The 11770-nt window shown below is 33.7% G+C and overlaps 1 protein-coding gene across 2 annotated transcripts in view; it reads left to right on the top strand.

Annotated features, from left to right (window-relative positions):
* The window catches only part of LOC125857072 (ATP-citrate synthase alpha chain protein 2), a 1178350-nt gene that overhangs the window by 680030 nt on the left and 486550 nt on the right, over positions 1 to 11770 (top strand). The gene's annotated exons all lie outside the window — the stretch shown is intronic.

Below are 11770 nucleotides of genomic sequence, written 5' to 3'. Positions count from 1 at the left end.
TGGACTAAAGTGTAGGGATTTGGAGATGATGACATGTCATGGCTATTTGATAGGTTTCTAAGTGTTGAAGATGAAGACTTGGTGAGTCCTCATATATTCGAGGACAATACCCTATATGTTCTTTTATGTCTTTTTAGTATTGTTTAAGTTGTGTATGGGATTGGTCCCGAATTTTGTACTCTAAAGTATTAGATGGTTTTGAGACATCATGTATAAAGTCTTCCGCTTGCTATTGTTTCTTTTTATGAAATGTTTTCTTGGTAAAGAAAGTTTTTAATTCTTTATGGTTTTAGTGTCTATGCGATGAAGAAATGCTAAGAGGCTTGTATTAGACCTCTTCGAGGTCGAGTACGCCGGTTACGACTAGGGGGTGCTCCCGGGTTGTGACACTTGGCCTCATGCAGGAGAGGCATGTGAGATACCCTAAGTACTTTGATTCCACATATATAATCTTGGATCTCAACTTCTATTCCAACTTCAAACTAAGATATGACAAAATGAGCAAGGAGGCAACAATAGTTGGTGGCAGAAGCTTTACGCAGTTAATTAATGAGTTTGAATGGGATGAAGATATGATTAACTATGTCAGGGGCATTAGACCATATCCTGGAGGCATGGATTAGATTGGTGCAAAAAGACTTTTTGCAATCATGAACATGAACAAAACTCATTTTGTGACTCTTGAGATCCTCTTGCACGAGGGTCGCATGAATGTTTATGAGTGCCTGCTGCTGGGTATGGAACATGCCAAGTTTTTGACATTCATACAGCCTGTCTTCGAGTTGCTGCCAAAATTGTTGAAGCAAAGTGGAATAATGAAGCATTTGCCAGATAAGTTCCTCAATGAACCATGGGAATTTAAATGTCGATTGGAACCCATGGTAACAAAGGATACCAAATCCACATGCACGTCATATTCGCTTGCATTTATTGAGCATTTGATTACCAGGACAACAATTCAATCTCCCCAAACCCTGTTGTGTGACAATGCAATTCATCGAATGCAATGGTTTTGGGATGATGGGATAGTATCTAATAGCTTGGAGCCTTGATAATGTGTTTGTAATTAAAGACAATGTTTTATTTTATCACTTATGTTATTTTATCTTATATTGAGAGCAATTACATAGTATGTGATGTTATATTGAGAGCAAGTACTTGATCAAATGTTGTTACATATGTCTCATATGTAGCAACATATGGGTCATATGTTGTTACATATGTCTCATATGTAGCAACATTTGGGTCATCTATAGCAACATATGCCTCAAATGGTCAAACGTTGCTACATAAGGGTGATCTGTTGCAACATTTGAGGCATCTGTAGCAACATATGTCTCATATGTCTCATATGTAGCAACAGTTGACTTATATGTTATATTAAGAACAAGTAAAAATGTTGGAACAGGAGTGCAAAACTACGTTTATTTATTTTATTTCCACAACTGTGATAATTTTAATGGTTGTACACAACTACATAAGAATTTTTCATCCTCCACAGTGTTCTTTTTGGTAATGCTTAAAAATAGAAAAAAAAAAACCACAACAAACAACACAAAGATTAGCTTCAAGTTGTTACAACATTTGGTCTTCTTCTTCTCCTTCATCACTCATTTGTTACTTCTTTTAATATGATTTTCATCATCAATTTCTAACTCCTTAATTCTGTTCGCCAATTTCAGAATAACAAACTTGGATCAAATATCAACATCTTCACGATCCCTCCATCTAAAGAAGTTGAATGCATTCTTCTAAAATACACACCACAAAGAAATTTAATTTTTTTTAAAAAAAACAAAATAAAGAAAAGTCTCCAGACTAAGATATAGAAATGTACATACACGATAGTGTGGACAAGACCAAAATCTTCGACCCGGATTATCCTTCGACCGTGAAGTTTGCATTGAAAGTAAGTCTCCATGTTTGCAACAAATTTTCACACCCAACATCATTACAAATTCGATTCAATATTGCATTTGGCATTATATCAAAAGTAACAAAAACAAACAAAATTCATTCATTAGATCTAGATCTAGAGTACTGATCTATATTTAAAGAACTGATTCTTACCCAACCACTATATTGCAAAATTAATGATTTTATTGATTTGACAATACATGACAGTGCTGAGATTTGGTTTAACCAAAGACCAATCAAATTAGTTGCGTGTTAAAAAACAAAGAACAGAAAAAAGACTGATGAAATAAAAAACATCATTATATCCCATGCACTCTAGAAATTCGAGATCCATGCAAAGAGAGAGAGAAAGCGCGAAGAGGAGAGAAACCGAAGAGGCGAGGAAGAAAATGAAAATCCTATTCTTGAAATGAAAATGAAAACCCTAAGTTATATATATATATCCCTTATATAAATGAAATAATGGGCCGATTGGACCAGTTTTAGAGGTTGGGCTTGCCTATAACTTTTATAAAGTACTTACGTTTTTTAAGTTGTTGCAACATATGTCAATTATGTGTACATGCAAGTAGTATCACCATTAATAGAGAGGAATTCAAGCACATAAACTGGGAAACATTAAACATAAACATAAACATGTCATAATTAGTACATATCCATATTTACAAGGCTAGGCTAGACTACATATCCATATTTACAAGGCGTTAACGCCAACAAAAACAACAAAATTTACATCTGAAATGCTCTAGCTCATTGATAGTTGATATAGTGACATGCAAGGCTAGGCTAGGCTACGTATCCATATTTACAAGGCATTAGCGCCAACAAAAACAACAAAATTTACATCTGAAACACTCTAGCCCTATACTACTACTTCAGCTAGCAAAAAAGGACTTAACTGGAGGATCTAGAGTCAACATTGAGCAATTAAACCTGGAGGGGCTTCACCATTCTTTCTTGAAGGGTGGTGGATCAGAGCTACCCATGCACTCTGTCACAAAACCACCTACAGAAAAACAAACAACCATAGCTAGCTACCCCATACACGCCGTTACAGTAGACAAGATGTTATATATAAAGTTAGAATACTTACCAAATGATGAATCTACCCTTGATTAGACAAGATCCGACAAAAACAAACAACGAACAACACCCATGCACTAAGAACACACTTGAAGAAGACATCATAATAACTGAGAACAACATAATTACGTTGATCACCCACAACAAGAGCATGCAGAGACTTAAATTTTTCCAAGGTGGTAACATCTTCTTAGGGAAATTTGAGTATGATGATAGGAGGAGAAGAGAAAGATAAAGGAAAGAAAATAAAAAATGAGAGCATATTTTTGTGAATTAAGGGAACCCTAATTAACCCTTTTATAATGAGTGAGAGTGAGTGGAGTGTGTGTTAGTGGAGTATTCTAGAATGATCTATTACATTACATGTTGAATTAACCCCAAAAAGACCATTTTATGATATACACATATTGCCACATATTACATGTCTGTTGCGATTTATCAAACAGAACGTGCATATGTTGCCACAGATGACACTTCAAGGATCGATTAATCGATAAATTGAGCGATTTAGGAATGAGAAAATGTCAAATTGGACCAAATTTTAGTACTTTGAACCATAATTAAGCAATAAAAATATGCTATAACACTTGAAACAGAGATTTACAAGAGTGTTATATAACTATCATATGGAGTTACTTGGTCATTATATGATGAACTAGTGGGATGATAGTTTTTGTAAAAAATAATTGATAGAATTGAATGAAGGTTGTTGTATTAGACCATAATTTTGTACTTAGACATGTTGTAGGACTATATATTAGTGTTACATGTTGAATTAGGTGACAATTTAATTGAATTAACCCCAAAAGACCATTTTATGATATACATATGTTGCCACATATGACATGTCTATTGCGATTTATCAAACAGAACATGCATATGTTGCCACATATGACACTTCAAGGATCGGTTAATCGATAAATTGAGCGATTTAGGAATGAAAAAATGTCAATTTTTATAGATTAAACATTTTATAAAAAACAAATTCAAAAATAAAACGTGCATATGTTACCACACATGAAAATTTAATTAATATAGAAAGTTAACTACTTCATCTATTTCTAAATCACAACTATATAATTCACAACAAAAGTGGGGCTTTCAACAGTGCAACAAATTGGTCTTTCTCCCAACAGATGAGGTTCTGGCACCCTTTCAAATAAAGTATATCGCAACTTCTCTCAACATCTTCTGAGTTTTAGTGGAGTCATGTTGGCAATGAACATTAAGTCTTCTCTCATTGATTCACCGACATTGAAGATTGAAATTATGGCAAGCACATAGGATGCACCAATGTCGCCACCGTCTGCTGCTTGACTAAGCAATACCAATCCATTTGAATCGCTACGATTGAAAAAATCATACTACACAATAAATAACACATTTAAAATACAAAATACATTGATAAAAACGTGAATACATTCGAAAAACATTAAAAATTACCACGCCTTTTCTGTATAAGGCTTCTAAATTCCCCGATGCTCTGCACAATTCCAGGAAAGAAGTGCATCTTCAAACAACTGAACACAGCCATATAAATACAGGAATGCTAAGCAATACTACCTTCTGATATACAGAAGGTTCATTAGCGACTTGATTGAGGACCCTGGAACTGAGAAATCAAATCAAATGGTTAGGAAATCAAATTAAAGAGTGAAAATTGATTAATACATACATACCTTAATTTAACCCTCATTAAATCTTTGAGATAGTAGGAAGCAATCCTTTCAACGATATCAATTAGTAGTTCCCTCTGAAGGGATTCAATGTAGTTTTTTTTACTCATAGTCATTTTTGAAGATTTCTTATTCTTCCTTCCAATGTTGGAGAAAGTTAAATGAAAGGACCTAAGTTGTGTTCTTCTTATATAATATAATCCCAATGTAATGAATGTGAAAAGTTGTAACTACTGAAGATGAAGAGACACTTCTGACTTTTCAAATGCAAGTACTTAATATTTTTGAAAAAAAGGTAAAATATGAAGAGTTGTAATTAATGAAGGAGGTTGTTTTATTAGACCGTAATTCAATTGAATTAGCCCCAAAAGGCACATTTTAGGATATACCCATGTTGCCACATATGACATATCTGTTACAATTTAAACTGTTAAATACAATATTTTATACCACAGAACGTGCATATGTTGTCAGAAATGACATTTCAAGGATGGTCAAAATGAGAACACTATAAAAAATTAGATTAAACATTTTATAAAGAACAAATTCAAAAATCAGTACAAAACACAAAAAGGCAACCTTTTTCACCATGAATTTGGTTTGCAAGTTATGTACATATGTTGCCATAGATGGAAATTTAATTAATATCACACAATGGTATAAGGAAGAAATTTAACTACATAATCTAGCTCTAAATCACAACGAATATCATCTTCATTGTCGCTTCCCATGGGACAACCATTCCTGCGATCGATTCACTCAAATTGATTAACAGTGCAACAAATGGGTCTTCCTCCCAACAAATTAGGTTCTGGCACCCACATTCCACCTAAAATATTTCACAAATTCTGTCGACATCTTCTAACTTTTAGTGGCTTAGTTTTTTTCATGTTGGCAATGAACATTAAACTTTCTCTCATGAATTCACCGCCATTGAAGATTAAAATTATGGCAAGCACATATGATGCACCAATGTAGCCACCGTCTGCTGCTTGACTAATGATAACGTTCAAATATACTTCTTGAAAAGAAATATAAACGATCGTATGCAATATATTTACCCAACTATGAGTCGGGGTCGATCCCACAAAGAATATGGAAGAATATTGTCAATAGCAAATATTTAACTCGATAGTCGTTATATAAAAATGGGGGGATTTAAATTGAAATAAAATAAAAACAATTAAAAAAATAGCTTTGAACTAAGTATTTATTTATATTCAGATTATTAAAAGTAACTAGGAATGTGTTCCCCATAAGCTCATAATGCAGTAATTCTAATAATAGTAATCCTTTTCTAGTCTATTACATGCAAAGTGATAAGTTAGGTATCTCTAAATCCTTGGTCCGGCGTCTAGAGAATTTCACCCCGCACCTTGGTCCGGCTACGTGTGTATAATTTACTAACCCTTACCTTTACCTCATATTAGACATCATAATCGATGTTTGGCTTAGTTATTACTTCGCACCAATCGACACTAGCCTATTAGATAGTATCACACTAAATCTATGTTGATAATTCTTTTCTTGTTAATTACCTCCTTGGTCCGGCAAGTAGTAACAAGGCGAGTTCTAACGTTCACCACCGTTAAAAAGACTTCTAAACAAAAGAATTATCAATGCATGCAAAATACTAGTCAAGAATTGCTTATTTACTATTCATACTTTGTTAATCGCTCATGGTTCCCACAACCCTAGTTATGAAAGTTAGCTACTCATTATCTCAAAAACACAATCAAAATTTATTAAAATAAATATGCTTGTGTTAATCATAAAAAGTTAAGAACAATAGCTAAACTATCTTTTATTAATCACGAATACAAATAAATAATAAAGGAGAAGAAAGAATAAACCACAATTCTCCGGCCTCCACGGCGGCTCTTCCAAAGTTCCTAAGCTAGAAGAAAATTTATATTATGTCTTGTATCTTGGTTCTTGTCTTCCCTAATAATTATTTCTATGCACTATTTATAGATGTAGGAAACCCTAAATAAAATAATTGAGTCCAAACAAATTAGGAATCCAAAACCAAAAGGAATTGGATTCCTTTTTCTCCGACCGCGTGAGCTATGTTGCTGCCGCCTCAATATAAATTGTATGCTATTCACTTGATGCCACGTGGCAGCAGCAAACATCAAATTTCAATTTCCTCAATTTCAGCCGCCGTTTCCTTATATATATAAATATATTATTTTATTAAATTTTATTCATTAAGCTGTCTGCTTGATTTCCTTCTTCAACCTTCCATCTTTAATTCGTTTTAGCTCCAAATTTCTTCATTTTTCCACCAATTTAATCCTACAAATAAAATACGCAATTTAGCACAATTTATAAAATTCATACTCAAAAAGGACAAATATAAATAATAACTGTGAGAAAATAATGATTAAAAATATATATTTTTAGCCTCACATCAACTAAGCATTCCCAATCCATTTGAATCGCTACGGTTGAAAAAATCATACTACAGAAGAAATAACACATTTAAAATGCAAAATACATTGATAAAAACGTGAATACATTCGAAAAACATTAAAAATTACCACGCCTTTTTTGTATAAGGCTTCTAAATTCCCCGATGCTCTGCACATTTCTAGGAAAGGAATGGCTTCTTGAAATATTGACCATCTATGATAAGGAAAGTTGACCAATGTTACCTTTTGATATACAGAAGGTTCATTAGCGACTTGATTGAGGACCCTGGAACTGAGAAATCAAACCAAATGGTTAGGAAATCAAATTAAAGAGCGAAAATTGATTAATACGTACATACCTTAATTTAACCCTCATTAAATCTTTGAGGGAGTAGGAAGCAATCCTTTCAACGATATCAATTAGTAGTTCTCTCGGAAGGGATTCAATGTAGTTTTTTTTACTCATAGTCATTTTTGAAGATTTCTTATTCTTCCTTCCCATCTTAGAGAAAATTAAATAAAAGGACCTTCTATTGTTGTGTTCTTATATAATGCCAAGAAATGTGTGAAAAGTTGCAACTTTTGAAGACAAACAGAAGAGAAAAGAAGAGAAGAGAAGAGACACAAGTTTTGACTTTTCAAATGAAAGTACTTATTTTTTTGAAAAAAGGGTAAAATATGAAGAGTTGTAATTATTTTTTTCTTGAAAGTTGTTCCAATGACAGTAATAATTGATTGATGATTCACACACCTTACACATAATTATTTATTAGAAATATGTTGGAACAGATGCGTTTTATGTGGTACTTGTAACACATAATTGACATATGTTGGAGCATATGCACTATTATGTTGTAAGATTTAACACATAATTAATATATACTAGAATAAATGTGTTATTCTGTAGTACATGTAACACATAATTGACATATATTGGAACATATGCAATATTCTATTGTAAAATCTAACACATAGTTGACATATGTTGGAACATATGCAATATTATGTTGTAAGTAGCAACACATAATTAAATAAATCACACATTTTATATAAATAACATAACATAAGTTGATTCAAATTAAGATAAGAAGATAGGGAACGTCATCCTCAAATAAAAAAGAACATTTATTAAAATTCAACACTTATGGAACATTTCGATTTGGGCATGTAGTTCTTTTGTGGCCAAAGTCCCTACAGATGGAACACTTATTTTTTCTTGTTGGAAATGATTCACCAACTCCACGTCGTCTCTTATATCTCCTTCAGCCAGGTTTGCTTGGATCAACATATGGAGGAGGTTTTTCTCTCTCTATGACATCCGAAGGGACAATCCAAGAATCTTCAGGTGGCACCGGGTGAATTTCCTCACAATATGTCATTATGTATTTTTCCACTGAATAATATGGAGAGGAGTACTCATAAATCTAATTTCCAAAATCGGCACCATATTGGGCTCGAAGCGCTGCCATGGCATGTGGACAATGTATTTTGTTCAAGTAAAAAATTCTACAAGTACAAGTTCTTATTTGTAGATCCACCGTAGCAACATCACCATGACCAGTGACATTGAACTTGTAGTTAGCAATTTGATGAGCCAACAACTTGTTGCCTGTGTTGACATACTTTGATATGTCTTTTTCAATTGAAGGAACAAATTTATTTGCAGAGTTCACTAGCTCCATACGCCTCTGGTGAAATAAAAGTGCAAATCTCCTGTTTATTTCATCAAATAGAGCGACAATGGGAAATTTTCTTTCAACATGAAACATAGAATTCATCAACTCTACGATGTTTGACGTCATAATGTTATATCTACACAACAAAAAATAAAAATCAATCAAAACATATAAAATTACAATAAACTCAAACGAGATGGTATAGACAATAATGTACCTATTTCCCGGGCAAAATGCCCTGCTCTATGTGTGGAATCCAATACGTTCAAGAGTTTCAGCCGCCTTTGGTACCAAATCTCTTATTTGATTGAAATGGTCATTGAACTCACATCTATTGTACGCCTTTGCTGCTTTATAAAAATGAGTCACTACCTTTGAATTGTGAAAGTTATTTCGAATATTTTCCCCAAGGTGTCTCATGCAACAACCATAATGAGATGCAGGGTAGATAGTCGAAACCATCTTTCGAATACTTGGATGCCTATCAGAAATAATACACAACTCATCAATATCATCTACAAAGCTTCTCATATTTTGAAAAAAATATTCATATGAGGCATCATATTCCTTGTCCATAACACAAAAAGCCACTGAAATATATGATTCTCAGCATCTTGTGCCACCGTCGATAGCAAAACTCCTTCATACTTGCTCATCAAGAATGTCCCATCAACGGCTATTACTTTTCTCATTTCTTGAAAACCAGTTATTCAAGCGGCATATGATACAAAGAAGTACTTGAACATCCCACTTTCATCGAGTGACAATGTCGTCTTGCTTCTTGGATTTGCAACTTCAAGCATATAACGGTACACAATAAACACTGCATATCCGTGCTCATGTGTCCCCCTAACATTAGACTTAGCATGATCCATGCCCTTATAAATCTTCCAATAGCTTACCTTACAACCCAATTCTGTGCGGAGTTGATTTGACATGTCTCTTGTGGGTGGGCCTTTACAATTGGAAAACCTATTTTCAAAGTACTTACCTATGACTTTGATCGTGGCATGGGGATTATTGCTTGTAAGATGCTCTGAACCACACATATGGTACTTTTCATAGATTCTAATGACAAGCGTGTCACTACTTGTAAATTTCACAGCCCTTAGCCACCAATTGCTCTCCGGATATGAACATTTAAAAGAAAACACATTACGAGAATTGATCACCTTTTTCAGTCTAAAATCTTTTTACAAGCAAGCAATTTTCAATGAATTTGTCAATTCTTCCTTGTTCTTGAATGTCATTCCCTTATAAAAATCGGTTTCATCGTCTCGAACATTATTCACATGTGATGATTGAGAAGAACATGGAATGTTGCTGCCAACAATAGGTGTAGGATGATTGTTGCTCTCAAAGTCCGGCACTTCATCTTTTCCAATTTCAGCATCGTGATTATTCATATCCACAGCATCAAATTCATCATTTAATATATCTTGTTGGTCTTCTTCTAGATTATGATCCTCCTCGATAGGAATTTCATCCACGTAAACTCTTAATATGGGCGGTCTCTCTGCTCTTCCTAAATAAACAAGCAAACTAGGCTGATCAGTTATTTTAAAAGGTAAGACCTTCTCATTATAAGAAAAATGAGGAATCTAACTCATGACAAGATCTTTCAGTTGACAATTGTATCCACTTTTTTGCATGACTAAATTAAAAAAATTATCATACAAAATATTTCTTTCGACAGTCATCCCTACCGACCCTCCCCGTTTCTTACCATCCTTCCAACGTCAAATGTATCGATTTTTCTTCTCGACCCATTCACCACGACAATCAATCCCTACAAATAATCTCTCCATTTATTGTACCTAAAGAAATTAATTAAAAAAAAATTAGTTCTAATGAAGAAATGTGTAAGTCATATGTTGCAACATATGACTATTCTATGGCGACATGTAAGTCATATGTTGCTACATATAATTGATATGTTATGACAAATAAATCACATTTGGCAACATGTGTAAGTTATACGTCGCAACATATGGCTATTCTATTGCGAAATGTAAGTCATATGTTGCTACATATAACTATTCTGTTGTGAAACATAAATCACATGTTGTGACAAAATGTGTAAGTCATATGTTGCAACATATGACTATGTTGTGGCAACATGTAAGTCATATGTTGCAATATATGACTATTATGTGGTGAGATGTAAGTCATATGTTGCTACATATAACTGATATTTTGTGACAAATAAATCACATGTGGCAACATGTGTAAGTTATATGTAGCAACATATGGCTATCCTATTGAGAAATGTAAGTCATATGTTGCTACATATAACTACTCTGTTGCGAAACATAAATCACATGTTGCGATTGAAATAACCTTTTTGTTGCAACATATATAGCCATCTGTTGGAAACGCGAATGCAAATTATTGAAAAAATTGCGGCTACCCAAATGATGATGAATGATTTCAAAGAACTGTTAATTTTACTTACCAAAATAATGATGTGTGAACCCAATCACTTATGAAGTAATTCCAATTGATAGAGAACGAAATCTGGTCCACTGATTAGATTAGCTAAATCTGATTCAAGAAGATGAAAAGAAGAAGAAAAAAGCTCAAGGACTAGAAGCCAAGACCAACAATGGACAAAAAGAAGAAGATGAAGAGAACGGGAAGAAAGGCAAGCAAGCAAGAAGAGAGCAAGAACAAAGCAGAAGAAGAATAAGAAGAGGAATACGGGGCAAGCAAAGGAAAAATGTTTAGTTTCCCCCCTTTTGGTACAGCTCGTTGGTGGCTTCCCTCCAATTTTGGTGGGAACCAAAATTGGTTAAATTCTGTTTTTGTCATTTCCCCTTTTACCCTCATTTAATTCAATGGGCCAAATTGCCAACTTATAAAATTGAGGGCAACTCCACAATCATTAATCACATAATTGTCACCTACACTCAATAATTAAGACTTATGTCACCGCTCCTTTATTTTGACACCTTAATGTCACCTTTAATTTAAAGCCCCAAGTTTCCAAGATTAATTGATCCGG

The sequence above is a fragment of the Solanum stenotomum genome, chromosome 2, assembly GCF_019186545.1.
Source record: "Solanum stenotomum isolate F172 chromosome 2, ASM1918654v1, whole genome shotgun sequence".
NCBI classification, from domain to species: domain Eukaryota; kingdom Viridiplantae; phylum Streptophyta; class Magnoliopsida; order Solanales; family Solanaceae; genus Solanum; species Solanum stenotomum.
This window is presented reverse-complemented; position numbering and strand designations above follow the sequence as displayed.